The sequence below is a fragment of the Ovis canadensis genome, chromosome X (assembly GCF_042477335.2).
Source record: "Ovis canadensis isolate MfBH-ARS-UI-01 breed Bighorn chromosome X, ARS-UI_OviCan_v2, whole genome shotgun sequence".
NCBI classification, from domain to species: Eukaryota; Metazoa; Chordata; class Mammalia; order Artiodactyla; family Bovidae; genus Ovis; species Ovis canadensis.
The window spans coordinates 19,428,711-19,447,342 of record NC_091727.1 but is presented as its reverse complement, the minus strand read 5'-3'; the positions used below and the strand labels follow the sequence as shown (position 1 = coordinate 19,447,342).

At 41.5% G+C, this 18,632-nt stretch overlaps 1 protein-coding gene and 1 pseudogene across 5 annotated transcripts in view; both read left to right on the top strand.

Moving 5' to 3' along the window:
* The window catches only part of SH3KBP1 (SH3 domain containing kinase binding protein 1), a 335,566-nt gene that overhangs the window by 91,549 nt on the left and 225,385 nt on the right, over positions 1–18,632 (top strand). The window lies entirely within an intron of this gene.
* Positions 3,769–4,769, top strand: LOC138930068 (protein TFG pseudogene; annotated as a pseudogene).

Genomic DNA, 18,632 nt, shown 5'->3' with positions numbered 1-18,632 from the left:
TGTGGAGTAAAATTGAACTGTGCCTGTGAATGATGCTGCTATTTTGCCCTAAGAGCATGAGGGAGCTTCTCTCCCCCCACCATAGATGTTACTTGTAGCTTTCTTGTAGATCTTGGCTGTGTCACCACCACAGATGCTATTTAAGTATCATTTTGTGCCTGTGAATTGAGATGTCGGGCACCTCCCGAATGTCATGATGTTTCCTGTTCTGTGTGCAGAGCATGCCAAGAGGACTCAATCTGTTGGATTTTAATTTTTTTTTTTTGCAGTGAATCACAGCTTGATTATGATTGTACAGTAACTCACACAGCAAAACTGGCTAGAACCCTTCTCTGAAGGATGTCTTGGGTCTAGAAAACCTGCAAGTTATGAGTAAGGGAGACATTTCCTGATTCCAGTAAATTGGTTATTGTTGATTGAGTATGCTTTATTTGCTAAAACCTTGTTCAGTGCTGTGCAGACCATAGGTAGCGGAGATAAAAGTTATGGCCTCCAGCACCACACAGTTCACATCAGATATTTGAAAAATAAACACCAATCCACACAAAGTTGCATGAGAATGTTTAGTATAGAAATTAAGAAGAAAAGGCTGCTCACTGTGGGCCAGAGAGTCAGGACAGGCTTTGTGGAGGAACTGAACTTAAGCTTGGGCTATACTGAAATGGGGAAAGATCCAAGAAGAAGAGGGAAAATACTTGTCCAGGATAATAGTAACACACCGGGAATGTATGTAATAGTCCCACTATGTGTATTGAGCAACCTTGTTTTAATAAAATTGATTTTTTTTCACAGCATAGATACGATCTGGTTTAGAATAGGAAAATTTGGGGAACAGCTAAACTTCCCATTAACTTGGGAAGAATAAACTAGAGTAATCTCCGTATTATATGGGACACTGTACAGCCAGAAAAAAAGAATGGGAATACTTTTTACTGATATGGAAAGACCCCCCCACCAATAGATTATTGAGTGAGAAAAGCAAAGCTTTGGAGAGCATGAATCATATACTAATGTATGATATTTGCTTAAAGACACTGGAAGATAGCCAAGAAGCTAATTACAGTTAGGAGTGATAGTGGTAAACTAGAGGAGGGGAAGCTGGATTGCATGTGTCTCTGTGCTTTATTTCAAAGATTTGAATGATACAAGTGTATCCTATTCAGAAAGATTAAAAGAAATCTAGGGGTGCTGACGTTAGTGTTAGCTCACACTGTCGCTCTGACATTGATTGCAGTGTCTGGGGGCTTCGCATTCCTGGGACAGAATGAATGAGGATTACCAGCCATACTAGACATCTCAGGGATAAGCCTTTGCATTTTTCCAGAGAAGGAAATTCTCTTAACCAGGTTTTCATGTTTATGGGTTATCACTAGAAATGTTTCAAGTACGTGCTAAGTTGAGGGAATAGTATAAGGACCCCCCTTTGTGCCCATCATCCAGTTTCAGCAGTCACCAGCTGCTGGCCAGACTCATTTCAAAGCTTCTCCCTCTTCCTCCTACTCTCCCTCTCCACCCCAACCTTGAATCTTTTGAAGGCAGTGCCTTTCCGATTGTTTTATTTAGAATTATGACTCGGACCTCCTGGAACCCACATGGCCATGCTTGAGGTGGAAAAAACTTTCTTGAACTGAATTTGACTCGTCTCCCTTGGTGTAATTTTAAAAAATTATGGTAAAATACGTGTAACGTAAAAGTTACCATCATAATAGTTTGTAAAGGTACAGTTCAGTAGTGTTCCGTGTGTTCACATTGCTGTGCAGTTGATCTCCAGAACTCTTTCATCTGGTGATGTTAGAACAGTTCCCCACTCCCCTCCCACCAGTCTACCTTCTGTGTCTCTGAATCTGACTACACTAGGTACCTCATACAAGTAGAATCAGACAGTACTTGTACTATTGTAACTGGCGTATTTCACTTAGCAGAACGTCCTCAGAGTTGATCTGTGCTGGAGAATGTGTCAGAATTTCCTTCCTTTTTCAGGGCAAAGAATATTTCATTGTAGGGATAGACCATATCAGCTGACTCTGGGGTGGACTTGACTTTTTGCCCCCTTCTAGAATATAGTGTTTTGCATCTCATAACAATTTCATGCGACAGCACTATGATCCTCCAGTTAAGAGAATAATCCTGAGCTGCTAAGTTGCTAAGTCACTTCAGTCATGTCCAACTCTGTGCGACCCCATAGATAGCAGCCCACCAGGCTCCCCCGTTCCTGGGATTCTCCAGGCAAGAACACTGGAGTGAGTTGTCATTTCCTTCTCCAGTACATGAAAGTGAAAAGTGAAAGTGAAGCAGTTTGAGAATTTTTATGACAAAAACTTGACCTGCAAAGACCAGCAAACCTTCCTTTCTACTCTTGTGACTGAGGACACCTTTTTTTCTTGAAGCTCTGATATTGAATCTTGTCTCTTATTAGAATCGATTATGAATTTAGGGAGAACAGGGCAGAGGTGGGGAGGTATCTTCTTTTGCCCTCTACCTGGCACTGTACTTGGTACTGGTTGGGTGCTCATGAAATGTTTGTTACAGGGCCAACCCTACCCTGGACAAGTCACATAACCGTATCTCTGTGATTAGGGAGTTGAACCCAATGAATTCTAAAGGTCCTTTTGGTTCTAGCACTGTTTGGGTCCATTAAATCTTATGATGAAAAGTTCAAACTCTGAAAGACTGGAGAGTCAGGGATCAGGGGAGAGAGATTTTTGGGAAGATCTGTTTTCAGTACCCCTTGAATTATACCCCAGAGACAGTTGCCTACAAATAGAACCACCCCAGGATATAGTATTTCTTAAAATAACATTTTGGATTTGAGATTTCCTCTTTGTGTGGTGGTAACATTCTTCGAATAACAAAAAGCCAGCAGCTAAACAGTTATTTTAAGTTTAGCTTAATTGTGTACCACGTTTTGTAGATATACAAGAATAGAAATGAAACCTACTCTTCACATCATCATCTTTACAAAGAATAATTTTACCATGAACACAAATCAAGGCAATAGCAACTAAGTAAAAGAAAGCTTCCAGAATTAGAGATCAAAATCTGGTAAGGAACAGTGGCGGGAGATACGATTTGAGTATTGAATCTTGTTGATTTTCTGAACTATGTGCTGGTTTCTGCATTTTCGTTTTAAGCCTGGTTTCCAAAAGACTCTTGCTGGCAACCAGATGGTCGTCAGATAATTGATGTATGTTCATTTTAAGCCAATTTGGGGAACGGTGGCCTGGATTTTCCAGTAGAAAGATTTAGTAATTCTGTTGGTCTTTAAATGCCAGCAGGGTTTTTTGGAAGTTGAGTTCGCTAACGTCTTGGAAGTAACCCCTGGAAAATTGGAAGCAATGAATTGATTGCATGATGTACTTAGGATAAAGTTAAGGATATGGATACAGTTATTTCTGTTATAAATGTCCACCTTTAGAAGTGGTAAAATTTGTAAAATTGGTTGAGAATTTTTTTAAGTGTTTACAGTTTTTTCCCATTTGTTTTCTGAAACTTGAGTTAATGAATAAGAATAGGCATTTAAAATACACTCATATGATTTTATTCCCTGTGTTCAGAGAGTTGGTCAAAGTGCTTGGGTCTACTACTTACCATCCTAATGACTGCTTTTCAAAGAGAGAAACTTTTTAAAAAATAGTGGGGTTTGAGAGCCCGACGGTGGCGGCCTCGCACGGGGTCGGATCAGCGGAGACCCGCGGAGGGGCAGCAGTGGCGGCCTCGGGAAAACGTCTTTCTCTAGCGTTACATACATAGAACATCCTGGAGTCCACCATGAATGGACAGTTGGATCTGAGTGGGAAACTAATCATCAAAGCTCAGCTTGGGGAGGATATTCGACGAATTCCCATTCATAATGAAGATATTACTTATGATGAATTAGTGCTAATGATGCAGCGAGTCTTCAGAGGAAAACTTCTGAGTAATGATGAAGTTACAATTAAATATAAAGATGAAGATGGAGATCTTATAACAATTTTTGATAGTTCTGACCTTTCCTTTGCAATTCAGTGTCAGCGTTTGGCTTAACAGATGATCAGGTTTCAGATCTTGTATTAGAAACTGAGCTGAGTTTTCATGACCACCCAGGGCCTCCCAGTGCTCCTGCAGAAGACCGGTCAGGAACTCCCGACAGCATTGCTTCCTCCTCCTCCGCAACTCACCCACCAGGAGTTCAGCCACAGCAGCCACCATATACAGGAGCTCAGACTCAAGCAGGTCAGAGTGAAGGTCAGATGTACCAGCAGTACTCGCAGCAGCCCGGCTATGGCACTCAGCAGCCACAGGCGCCCCCTCAGGCGCCGCAGCAGTACGGTATTCAGTATTCAGCAGGCTATAGTCAGCAGACTGGACCCCAGCAACCTCAGCAGTTCCCAGGATATGGCCAGCAACCAACTTCCCAGGCACCGGCACCTGCCTTTTCTGGTCAGCCTCAGCAACTGCCTGCTCAACCTCCACAGCAGTATCAGGCAAGCAGTTACCCTCCACAAACTTACACTACCCAAACTTCTCAGCCCACTAATTACACTGTGGCCCCTGCCTCACAACCGGGAATGGCTCCAAGCCAACCCGGGGCCTACCAGCCAAGACCAGGTTTCACCCCACCTCCTGGAAGTACCATGACCCCTCTTTCAAGTGGGTCTAACCCATATGCACGTAGCCGTCCTCCCTTTGGTCAGGGCTATACCCAACCTGGACCAGGTTATCGATAAAGAGGCTCAGTTACACTGATGAACGTAGCTGCTAGCTGTTTGCCTCGCAAAAGACTCCAATACTACTATTTTAATTTGTATTGAAGTTCAGGAATTTAAAAAGCAGAGCATTTTTTTATGATACCATTATTGCTGGTAATTGAAAGTATAATTTGCTGGAAGAAAAAAGACCAAAATGGAAGTTTTTTTCCTCCCCTGCTTAAAAGTATAGCAGCTTCGTACTTATTTTGGAACACTACTCTTACATGTGTGCAAAGTGATTGATTTTCTAGCTTGCCTTGTCCAGAGGATATTAAAATGCTAGGTTGAAGTTCAGCCCTCTTACTTGGCTTTTTATTATTAACACGATGTACTAAAGTAGATCCCTTTGAGAAGACTAGCTATTATGTATAAAATGTAACATTGATAGGTTAATAAAGATGATTGAATCCAAAAAAAAAAAAAGTGGGGTTTGCAATGAGAAAAGGGGTCATGAGTCAAGATGCTTAACTTAATTACATCTTCAGGTTCTGGGAATGAGGATGTAGACGTATCCTTTTTTGAGGGGGGTCACCATTCAACCCACTATAGTGGGAGCACCAAGCCAGGATGGGGCCCTTGTAGGAATCATACTGTGGGCCTCAAGGAGGAAGCAGAGGGAAAGAAACCCTTCTTTGGAAATAGTTAAAAGCAGCTCCTATTTGTATTTTGTTATTTAATTATCATTATTACTTTTATTGTGATAAATTATATGTAACACAAAATTTGCCATTTTAATCATTTTAAGTGTACAGTTCTGTGACATTAAGTATGTTAACGTTGTCATGCAGCCATTATCATGATCGATCTCCAGATCTTTTTCATCTTCCCCAAACTGAAATTTTGTACCTATGAAACATGAAACACTTACCCTTCCCTCAACTTAGTATTTTTTTAAAAATTCTTTCAGTGTTTTAAAATAGTGCTGTGTGATCATTTTAAAAAAATCTGCCTGTCATTTAAAAAAACAGTTAAAGTAATTTAATGGAGGTATATTTTACATATCATACAATTCATTCAAGTATATATTTCAGTGATTTTTTAATAAATGTATATGGTTGTGCAACCATTACCATAAAATGCTTTAGAATATTTTCACCACCCCTACAAGACCCTTCATGCCCTTTATAGTTTTCTTTCCTTCCCCTGGTCCTACTGTCTGTCTCTATAGGTCAGCCTTTTCTGGATGTTTCCTATAGAGTTTTAGTTAAAACTTAAAAACAGTTTTTTTTTCTGCTTGTATAATGTGAAGAAATAGAATCCCATCACCTGGGAACTCATTAGCAATGCAGAATCTCAGTTTCTACCCTAAACCTACTCAATCAGAATCTGTATTGTAAGAAGACTTCCAGGAAATTCTTAAGCATAGTAGATTTATGGAAGCACTGAAACATTGTATTTACTATAGTGATCCTTTGAATTTCGCAAAAATTATTACATGTCTTCTGGGAATAGTAAAGTCTCATTGTAAGAATATACTGCAGTCTTTTTCACCAGCCACTTTAGGGTAGACCTCAGGTTTCCCATCTTTTTTGCCACCGAAAATAAAATTATGGTGGCCATCTATGTATGTAAATCTTTGTGCCTAGTTTTGTATCCACTATGCCAATAATTCCATTTCTTGGAATTATCCTAAGTCAATAATTAATAGATGTTGTTGTTCAGTCACTAAGTTGTGTCCGACTCTTTGTGACCCCATGGACTGCATCATGCCAGGCCTCCTTGTTCCTCACTGTCTCCCAGAGTTTGCCCAAGTTCATGTCCATTGAGTCGGTGATGCCATCCAACCATCTCATCCTTTTTTGTCCCCTTCTCCTCCTGCCTTCAATCTTTCCCAGCATTAGGGCCTTTTCCAGTGAGTCAGCTGTTCACATCAGGTAGCCAGAGTATTGGAACTTCAGTTTCAGCATCAGTTCTTCCAATGAGTGTTCAGGGTTGATTTCCCTTAGGATTGACTGGTTTGATCTCCCTGCTGTCCAAGTATACTGATAAAATTTAGGAAGTGTGTATAAATGGTGATCAGTGTCGTTGGTCATTTAGCACACCATTTTCCTGGAAACGGGACCTCAAGCCAAGCAGATAATGGGAAATCAGGACCCCAGTGTCCGATGTAGAACATTTTGCTAACTCTCACCTCCATCTTCTTGAACTTCAGTTTCACTGTTGAATAAAATGAATCAACAAAAACAGCACCAAAAGGTGAAGTACAGATTATTACTAAGCAGTGGTAAAATAGAAAGTGACAAAAACATGAACCTGTGTGTACTTTCTCATCTGTTAGAATCCTATACTCCATTACCCTCCAGCCTCCCTTGATCAGTTATTCCCTTGCAAGCAGTCCAACATGTGTCTCCTGGAAGCCCCTGCTGCCTAAAGAGTCTATAACTCACTCCTCCTCCTAGATGGGAGGTGGCTAGGGGGGTAGAGCACATCATGGAAGTGCTCATTCCTGAAAGTGCAGAGCCATCTCGCCACTTTGGAGGGTCTTGGGCCTCCTGGAACCTTGCAGTGGGGCAACCTTTTTTGTTCCTCTGGACAGATTCTCATGCCAGGGTGTGTGTCCTGGCATGTCCAAGCCCTCTGGGAGGGCTTGGTGGCACATAGGCTCCTGGGCTCCATCTGCATGGTTTCTGATTCAGAAGGTCTGGGGCGATGCTGGAGAATCTGCATTTCTGACAGGTTCTTGGGGGATCCACTGCTCGGGGCCTCCTCTCTTCCCCTGCAATCACTTCCAAGTAGATGAAGCAGGGCACTGGAGGACCTGTGTGTTTAAGGCTCCTGTCACTGGGGATCGTGTCCAGGCATGCAGATGCAGTGCCTTGCTGTGGGGGTGCTTGCTTGCTCAGTTGGTGAAATTTGATGAATGAGTGAGGCTTTACATAGGCCCTTCTGAGTATAGGGAACAGCAGCTCATTCAGGTTACTTCACATAGCTAGACCGGGATTACTGAGTCATTTAGGGAAATAAGGGACTGAGGGGATATGAACAGGAGCCCCAAGTCTTTAGGGCCTCATGGGAACTCGATCTGCAAGCCAGGAGGTGCGGGCCCTAGTATTTCCCTTAGCGCAGGGCTGAGCTGAACATGACAACCTTTCAGCCCCAGCTTTTTGTTTCTCTTGACTTCCTCTCCTCCCCATAGGATTTTCCCCTCAGTGGGGCAGGGCAGCTTCTCCTGGCAGGGCCCAAGTGACAGCAGGCTCTTTCCCCATACAACCCCAGCCCGCTGGTGGTGGCAGCCGTGGTCCTTAGCCAAATGGGGAGTGGGCCGTGGAGCCTTGAGTTGCATTGTCCGCTGAAGACCTTGAGGGGTTAGCGTTTCCGTTTGCCCTGAAAGGCTTGAGGACAGTGAATGGGTTAGGGGAGATGGAGGGCACCTTTAGTCGCCTTTATCTGGACTTCATCAGTTGTCTCAATGGGCCTTTGTGGTCTTGGTAGTGGCCGTGTGCTGTTGCAGTGCAGATCCAGATGGCAGGTTGGTATGAACCCGAGATGCATTCAAATAGTCAGGATGGCAGTGGCTCCTGTGAAAACTAAGAGAGGCATTGACTCAAAGGGCCCACTGTCAAGCTAGATTTACACTTAATTCTATTGTCTGTCAGCCCAGGGCCCCTCACTACCTAGTGGCCACCTCAGCTCGTCACCTACCCTTCTTCCTGGGAGTGTGTGCTCTATAGAGTTGCATCTGTGAGGCAGTGCTTTCCCTCCTCCCTCAGCATCTTCTTACTAGACCACCTGAGCAGGCCTCTACACACCCAGATCAGAAAACATTTACATATCAGACTCCCTCCAACAGTACAGGTGATTCCAGCTCCCCTGTGGAAGAGTGGCCATTTATAAGTGTGTGGCATTTTGAGAATTCTGACTTTAGATCATTTCTCTTTTTAAAAAAAAAAAAATATTTGATGTGGACCATTTTTAAAGTCTTTATTGAATTTGTTACATTATCATTTATGGTTTTTTTTTTTCTGGCCCCAAGGCATCTGGACCCGGGATCAAACCTGTATGCCCTGCGTTGAAAGGCAAAGTCTTAACCACTGGACTTCCAGGGAAGTCCCATGACTTTAGATCATTTTGAAGAGGATATCTTCTGAGATCTTTATATTCTCTACACTGATGGAAGCAGCTAAATCAGTTCTTCTTGGGGAGATGAATTCTTGGCCCATTCTGTCATCCTTTGGGCTAATCATGTTCCTACTAAATATCAACTGAGCTCCCTGTAGGAGAGGGAGACCATCTTATTGTTGCCAGTGTGCAAGGGGTAAATTAGGCTGCAGGGCTTGAGAGTGAAATTATTAAATATCAATGGGGGATAATAAATGTGAAGTAGCTTGCAAATCTTTTGATATTATAGCTATTTCAGTGAAAACACAACTGCTAAAATACTTTTCTAGATATGATTGAGAAGGTAATTTTCTCTAAGGCCATTTAAGCCAGGTCTCCAGTGCCTTTGGACCATGAAGAAGCACAGATAGGGGTGAGTGGGTCTCTGAAAAGGGTGGCTCAATGGCGCCACTGAGGCCTAGGTTTTCCTTACAGACCGAGGACTAGTTTGCTGTGTGGTTTCTTAATGGACTAGAATTAACACTTGACTAATATAGCTAATTCTTCCTTTTGGAGTTAATTACACTGAATTTTCCCCAGTAATGAATGATTTTGAGTAAGCAGGCATGTCAGTTTAAGATATAGTGTGAATATTTCATTTAAAACATTGAATGAGGCATGATGTTTAAATCAGTAGTTGAAAATGCAAGGTAAAACTTTCCCCAAAAGGCTTATAAGCTGAATAAGAGCAGTTAATTGGAAGGAAATCAAGCCCACCCAGTATTTTAATTGTTTAGAAGCCAAGTGAATATGAAAGAAAAGAAACCCTCCTCTGGTTCCATGACATTGTCCCTTTCCTGACATACGGTGGAGCTTTTGCCGGTGGTGTGGTGCTTTACCTCAACCAGGCTGACGGGAATGGAGGGAGCCTGGCTGGGCACAGACTTCAGCTTGTTTGGGGGGTTAGTTGTGAAGACCTGTGAAGAGATTTGCTTCCATTCAGGGTGGACCACTTTTGCCCTGATAAAATCCCCTGATGGCAGGCCTCAGATGGAATTTCCACAGACTGCGCTCTGGGGAACGGTGACAGATTCTTTGTGAGAATTCTTTGTGACCCTGAAAGGCTTTCGGGGAGGGGAGTGGGGGAAGTGCTGTTCAGCTGCTGGCTTTACTCACCACCCCCACCCTCAGAAGCCCGGATGGAGCAACACTCAGGCAGCCTCTTGGCAAGTCTGGTGTGTTTTGAGGTCTAGCTTTGCAAAGTAGGATGGCCCCTGCAATTATTACTTTTCTCTAGTCAGGACTTTTCTGGATTTCTCTAGAATTGAGAATACAGTTTCTAAAATGTAAAGGTGAAAATGCATTCTATTGGGTTTTAACACATGCTCTCAGTTTATTGGGGAAAACAGTGTGAACTAGAACTTCCTCAGGTTTAAAAGTTAACTGAAGATTACCAAAAGGATATGCACTGAAATTTCTTTTCACTTGGCTCAAATGATTGCTGACAAAAGTTAAGATGTAAGACCAAAGCACACACTATGGGGTAGGAAATCAAGTACTTTTATTTATAGTAGAAAATAGGGAAAAGATACCCTCAGGGTCAAACCCTTTTAAAAGACAATAAAAAAAGACCCTACAGTTAGGACTATGGAGAGGTTTTTTTTTTTTTTTTTTTTGAGCTGTGTGGACCATTTGGAAATCAGGACAGTGACTGATTTCGGAGGATTCTGCTCCTTCAGGTTGTGTATCCTTTGTGAATGCTGTCGAATAGCTGCTAACTCTTTCCTACAGAAGGGTAGCACTGGGTGACAGGGTGTTCTCAGGAGGTGAGCCATTCCCCAAAACCACATGCCTTTCTCAGAGCAGTGCCGTTAGCTGAGACCTAGGGAGGAAACACGGAGCCAGACCCTCCCTGGCTGTTCATTTAGTTGTTCTGAAAATGATGGTTCGCATAGAGGTGTCCGCGCTCGCAAGACAGCAATTTGCTTGGTGAAATTTGCTTTTGAGTTCAGAGAGAAGCTGACGTCTGTGACAGCAGCAGTGAATGTGGGTGATTCAGATATGCACGTGAACCTGTGGCCTTGCAGTTAGAGAAAAGAAACACACATTTTCTGCTCAATTTGAATAATTGGAAATGAGGTAGAATTCCAAGGAGCAAGCTGTGGTCTAGGACAAAGGAGCCCCTGGAATGAGTGACCACTTGGTGAGCTAGAGGCGGAGAGCGGAAGGAAACACAGCTCAGTATTAAGGTTACCTTCACGATGCTTCACCTCTGGGGCCTGAATGATCTCTCTTTCTGGGTGTCTCTGCTTTCTGTGTGTGTGTGTCTGTATTTCTCTCTGTATGTGTCTGTATGTCTGTGCCTGTTTGTTTCTGTGTGTGTCCATCAGTACATGTCTGTGTCCATCTCTGTGTGTGTATCTGTCTGTGTGTGTGTCTGTAGGTCTGCGTCTGTCTGTACATCTATGCCTCTATGTGTCTGTGTCTGTCTGTCTATGTGTGATCTCTCTCTCTCTCCTGAAATAAACAGGCTGCTCCAGGAACTCTTATCAGGCAGGGTCAGCTGGGCTGAGTTGAAGCCACATCTGGTTTCTGATCAGTGCAAAAATGTGACAAGCAGACAAAAATAGGTGACAAAAATAGGTGTGCTTCAAAGCACCACACAGTGACCAGGTTTCCTCATGGTCATATGATATCTGTCATCAGGGTGGGGGAAGGTGAGGAGGAGGAGAGAGCTGCAAGTTTTGGAATTGTGTGTAACTTGGGGCTCATATCCCCCGCCCCACCCTTTCCCTGACAGACTACCCCCTCACTCCTCTTTTTGCATTACTTTCATCCTCGCCCATCTCTATGGGATATTCCCAGAATTCATAGTGCTTTCTTTGACTTTCTGTTGTGCAGAAACCTTTCCTCCTGGGAGTCATTATTATAGCTCCCGTTAATTTTCATGTTCAGTGTTCAGTATTGCAAAGGAGAGGAAATGAGAGAGGGTGGGTGGTGACTCAGGAAGCTGGGGAAATATCCCTTATTATGTCTAGAATTTTCCCCTTGAATATTTAAAAACTGGCCCCAAGCTGTTCTGGCCTGAATTTTCTGATTGCTATCTTTCCATTGACCTCTCTCCTTCAATTTTTTCCCTCTTACTTCTGCCTTGATGGTCTCAAAGCTTCCCAAAGCTGTTACAGGTTACTGGGAACCCCCATTATTGAAAGATGCTCTTCAGCTATTTGAATTCACCTCTATCAATGGATTTCTCCTAACACCACTTCTAGAGGCAGAAGGGGCTCTCTTACTGCCGATAATAACTTTGAGTTTAAAAAAGGCCACTGTCTTTAACAATTATTTGAATAAATCTCCTGAGCTCTTTTCCCTCTTTTTCTCTTCCAGTTTAATCAGTGTTTTGAGTCTCTTTAATTTTCTTACCACCAGCACAGGTATTTTCTTTCTTAATGTACATATTTAAAATTTATAAAATGAAGGAAAGGACATAAGGTGAAAATAACTTTCATCCCACCTTCTAGAGATAACCATGGTTGAGAGTTCACATTCTGACTTTCCAGTCATTTGTCTTAAACATGGATAAGTGTAATTTTTCTACAAAAATGGGATCATAGTGTAGGTGGTGTTTTGCAGGCAATTTTAAAAAAGTTTTAATTATGGTAAAATATATTCAGTGAAAGTGTAACCAATTTTAAAAATATTCAAAACTATTAATGTTTTTATTTTTAGAATAAAACAGCTAAGACAAAACCAATGCTTAGCAGAGGAGAAAAATTAAAAATAGTGCACTAAAAAAAATACTTTCTTAAAAGAAACAACCTCAATTCACCTGGGTACCAAGTCTTCACTGTAACCAATTTTTAAGTTTAACATAGTATCACTTAGTTTTCTACAACATCAGTAATGTTTTGCAAGCTTTTTGAAGTTGCAGAACCCTCTCCTCAAAAGCAAGACAGACAGAAGCAGAGCGATACCATCAAGACAGGCGTGGGGAGCCGAGGCCGATCTTCTCAAGGCCCAGGTCCACAGTTACCTTTCCTGTAGCTTTGGGGGCTTCTAGGCATCCTGGCTACTCTCAGTCATTGACTTTGAAAACACAAAGCCCTACCTCACTGTGTCCCGATTGTTAATAGCTTGCATGCATGCATGCTCAATTGTGTCTCACTCTTTGCAGCCCCATGGACTGTAGCCCACCAGGCTCCTTTGTCCATAGGATTTCCCAGGCAAGAATACTAGAATGGGTTGCCATTTCTTACTCCTGGGGATTCTCCCAACCCAGGGATTGAACCCTCATCCCCTGCATCTCCTGCATTGGCAGGCCGATTCTTTACTACTGAGCCACCTGTGAAACCATTGTTAGTATCTTAGATTGCTCTAATTTTCTCATAAAGAGCAAATTGTGCTCCTTTATATACACCTTTGAGTACATCTATGATTACTTGTCTTGGATAAGTGCCTATAAGTCAAGTTACTAGGTTTAGAGTTTATGAGATTTTTTTTTTGAAAGACATATGATCCTTGTTGCCAACTGATCTTCCCTGAAGTGTGCCAACTTGGACTGCCACCAGCAGCATTGGAGAAGGCTCCGTCCCCCAACTATCTCCCTTACAAATTCAGTGTTTCCTGCAGTGTATCTCATTGTTTGCTATTTGCATCTCTGGTTACTACTACGTTTATATTTTTATATGTCTGTTGACTATTCATAAATTTCACCTGTTTTAACATTTAGATGTTTGTCCATGAATCCCAAGGTTAAGTGGGTGAGGAGGATTGTGGTTTGAAATTCTCAGTCAGATTTCAACATAACAGTTTAGAAAGGATAACATTCTGGTTTTCAGTCTTGGATTTTATGATATTATGTGTCTTATCTGCCATTTAGAAATGCTCTATAATATTGATTAGAGAGAAGATTAAAGCCAATAACTGCCTTGTTTGGGGAGTTTCCTAGGGGTTTTGCTTATCTTTATTACTCTATTCTCAAATTGTAACGTGAGAGTTCAATCTTTTGATTTATTACAAGCACACACTGTATTGAACATCTTCTACTTGAGAAAGACATGAAGTGTCCCTTGTTCGTTTTGACATTTATGTCATAAGTAACGTCAGCCTTACAAATAGCATTGTAGCTTTGGGGATTTGTGTTTAGAAAGTAGTTAAGACTTTTGTTTCCTTCTGTTTGTTTGCCCAGTGATGCTAAATCAATAATAATATTGATTAGAAAAGGAGCAAAAGCATGCAGTGGCTATTTGTAATGAAAATAAATTATAATGCAGCTTTAAAATTATGTTCAATACAGTCTTATAAGCAGTGGAGTCTTCTAACGCCTTTCTATTTAACAAGAGGTTTATCTACTTTGAAGACAGGAAACTTTACATGGATGTTACTAAGTAAAAAACTATGTTTTGAACTTGGGCCGACAGGAAAACAAGATGTAAAATGCTGAGTTCTCTCCATCATTTCAACCCAAATGCCTTCAACAGTCACATCTAGGCTTTTGTGGGTGTCAGAAATGTCTGAAAAAATTAATGTTGTACTCATGTTTGACTCATAAATCAGACCATGGGATTACTCATCAAAAAATGCAGAATTGAGTATCAGTCTTGGAACATGTCGGCTTCATTTTAATCTCCCTATTGTGGAGATCTATTTCATTTTGAAAATTTAGCATATTCTATTTCTTCCAAACATAGACACCACAAGTAAGTATTTTGTATCTGTTTCTTTCCTTCAAGGAAAAGAGTTCTTTGCCCATATTACCTAAGCTCTAAGACAAATGCCAGTCAAAATTATTCCATGTGTCCAGGATGGAATGCCCATGATACATGCTATTTGGTTGTGGGGCTGAGTCAGTTACATTGGGTGGATTTTAGCCTCACTCTGAGTGATTATTGGGGTTGTGGACAACATGTATTTAAATCTCTCATTTATAAGGTGGAATATAAGTTATAAAATGATGTTAATTTTGGTTGAACCCTATATATTACTGTGCACTTTCCCCACCCCCCTCCAACATATCGTAAAGCCTTAAAACAAAGTCACCAGCATGCTCTTTCTGCGTTTAACCTTCTAGAGGTGCCTTTTATTGTTGAGCTGAGATGATTATAGCTGATTGCCCCAAATGATCAGAGAGCAACAAGATGGCTCAGGAGGATAATAAATCCTGCAGTTCTATGCATCTGTGTTTGTGGCTGTGTAAAAATCTCAAATTGCAACTGGTATGTGTGTTTTGTGTGTCCATGTGTTTCATGTTGGATTGCAGTCGATTGGAAAATTGATACCAGTGCGATGCATTGTTATCAACATGTCTCCTACGTGTGACCTAAAACCACGCCACTCGTTTGTCAGACTCCCCAGTGTGCCCTGGGTTCAGAGCAAATTAACCTCCGTGTAAGAAGTGCTGAAGCTGAGCTCCTGTCAGTGGTGGGGGCAGGGAGAAGGTTCATCCCAAGAGGACAAGGGCAGTTGAGAAATTATTCGACATCTCAGCCAGTTAGTTATTGTAGCTCCCCAGCACATATGAAAGGAGAAATGAGAATAACTGCAATAGTGATTTTCCTTCATTACTGCGTCTGCCTGCTATTTACTGTGAACATTCCAGGGAGCAGAGCTGCTAAGCAGAGGCTGGCTTTAAAAACCCAGAGTCTCAGGCATGCTGTGCCTGTTTTTCTGGCATTGAGGGATGAGGGTGGGGCAGGGCTGTCACCAAAGTTTTAGATCTATTTTTAAGCTTAAAGGACAAATTTTATAAATATGAGCTTCTTCTTATCCTTAAAAAAAAAAACACAACCCTTTCTACTCTAAAAATAGTTTGTTGGGAAAAAGTTTGTGAATTTTTTATTGAAGAAAGATTCAGAAATTCAGCTGAGTGTGTTTTCTAATAAATAAACTGGAAAGTATACACACAGACGTTGTTGTTTAGTTGCTAAGTCATGTCTGACTCTTTTGCTATCCCATGGACTGTAGCCCACCAGGCTCCTCCGTCCATGGGATTTCCCAGGCAAGAATACTGGAGTGGGTTGGCATTTCCTTTTCCAGGGCATCTTCTCAACCCAGGGATCGAACCTGCATCTTCTGCTTTGGCTGGCAGATTTTTTTTTACCACTGAGCCACCAGGGAAACCTATACATATATACACACACATATATATTTATAAATATATATGCATACATAAATATATGTAACACTGTGTAGCTACTGTCTGAAAGCAGATGTGGCTTCTTGGGAAAGTAATGAGATTTCTGCATTATTAATGCCAATGTAAAAATGTAGAAGAAAGTTCAGAATTTTTTCTCCTGGCATTCCTTTTCAGACCCTCCAAATCCTTCTCATTTCTTATCACCAAATTGGTACGTTATCTCTTTTGAGAAGGCATTTCATTCTCCCCACACAGAATAAATGGCTCCAACTTCTTTGCTTACCAGTACCCGTGACTCTACTGTAACACTTCGTATGGTTTTGTAATAATCTCTAACATTTACCAGGACTGTTCTAAGTTCAGTTTATTTTTTTTTTTAGTTGTCATAACAACTCTTGAGTTAGAAACTGCCGATATTCTCATTTAAATGATGAGGTAGGCTGAATAATGGTTCCCCAAAGAGCTTTACATTCTATCCTCAGAACCTGTGAATATGTTACATTATGTGGCAAAAGGAACTTTGCAGCTATGATTAAATTAAGGCTGTTAAGATAGGGAGATTATAATCACCATGGTTCTTATAGAGGGAAGCAAAAGGCAACAAAAAATATGTTGGGTTACATAAAAATTAAAAACATCTGTGTATCAAAGGATACAATCAACAGAGTGAAGATAAAATGGAATGGGAGAAAATATTGCAAATCTGGTAAGGGATTAATATCCAGAATAATAAAGAACTATTATAACTCGACAACACCCCTCCCCAGTAACCTGATTAAAAATGGCCAAAGGAACTGAATGGACATTTTCCAAAGATTTACAGTTGGTCAGTAAGCATATGAAAAGATGTTTGATGTCACTAATCATTAGGGAGAGGCATATCAAACCCACAGTGAGGTCACCTCACACCCATTAGAATGACTGCTATACAAAAAGTAACAAGAACCAGTGACAATGTGGAAAAATTGGAACCCTTGTGATCTGTTGGTGGGAATGTAAAATGGTGCAGTCATTACAGAAAACAGTATAGCAGTTCCTCAAAAAATTAAAAATAGAATTACCTTATGAGCCAGCAGTTCTACTTCTGGGTGTTTGTCCAAAATTATCAAAAGCCATGTCTCAAAGACATATTGTTTATCCATGTTCATAGTAACATTATTCACAATAGCTGAAAGGTGAAAGCTACTCAAATGTCCATTAATGGATAAATGAATAACCAAAATGTGATAGAACACTATTCAGAAGGAGACACACGCTACAGCATGGAGGAACCCTGAGGACATTATGCTTAATGAAGTAAACCAGTCACAAAAAGACAAATATTGTATGATTTCATTTGTATGAGATGTCTAAGGTAGTCAGACTCCTAAAAACAGAAAATAGAATGGTGATTACCAGAGACTAGAGGGAGAGAAGAGTGGGGAGTTGTTATTTAATGGGTATGGAGTTTCAGTTTTGCAAGATGAAAAGTTCTGGAGACTGGTTGCACACCATCTGAATGTACTTAACACTACTGAACTAAACACTTAGAAATGGTTAAGGTGGTAATTTTATTATGTGTAATTGACCACAACTAAAATTTATAAAAGGGAGGGAGGGAGGTAGGAGGATCGGGGTCAGTGATGATGGAAACAGAGATCAGAAAGAGAGCTTTGATGATGCTACCCTGTTGGCCCTGAAGACAGAGGAAGGGGCTATAAGCCAAGGAATGCAGGCAACCCTAGAAGCTGAAAAAGACGCAGAAATCTTCTCTCTAGAACTTGCAGAAGGAACTCCTGCCAGCACTTTGACTTTAGCCCAGTGGAACAGTTCCTAGACTTTTGACCTCCAGAACTTGAAGAGAATAAATCCAAATTGTTGGTAAGAAACTAGTATGAGGACTGTTTGGTTCAGGGAGGTTAGTACCTTGTTTGAGGTCCCCTGATGACTAAGAGCTGGTGTGCATGCCCATGCCGCTTGGGGTTCTAGCCTTGCTAGATGCTGAGGCCTTGGAGATCAGGCACCATCTTGAACCCCACTGCATGATGAAGTGCCTAGCACATAGCTGGAACTTAATAACCTTGGCAAAAGGATTGACAGTGGTGTTCCATTCCCTTCCTTCTCATCTCCTTTGCTAATTAAAGAAATATAGATTAGATATAATTTTCTCTAAATAGATGGGCAGAAATTACCAAGTTTAACCAGCACTCTTTCATGTGATTAAGTGAAAGTTGCTCAGTTGTGTCCAAGTCTTTGCGACCCCATGGGCTATACAGTCCGTGGAATTCTCCAGGCCAGAATACTGGAGTGGGCAGCCTTTCCCTTCTCCAGGGGATCTTACCTAACCCAGGGATCGAACCCAGGTCTCCTGCATTGCAGGAGGCTTCTTTACCAGCTGAGCCACAAGGGAAGCCCAAGAATACTGGAGTGGGTAGCCTATCCCTTCTGCAGTGGATCTTCCTGACCCAGGAATTGAACCGGGGTCTTCTGCATTGCAGGCAGATTCATGCTATTGGTGGGTGTGTAATTGAGACAGACTGTTTGGAGGCCAATTTTGCATTATCTGTTAAAAGTAAGGATGCACCAAGTGTTTGACCCAGAGATTTCTCTTTCAGGAATTTGTCCCCAATTACACTTGTGCATGTGTTCAAAGTTATAGGTACAATGATGCTCAGCGTAGTGTTGTTTGTCATTGCTGAAGACTTGAGACAACTGCATGGTTTTATGTGGGTTATATCCAGGAGGGAAAAGGA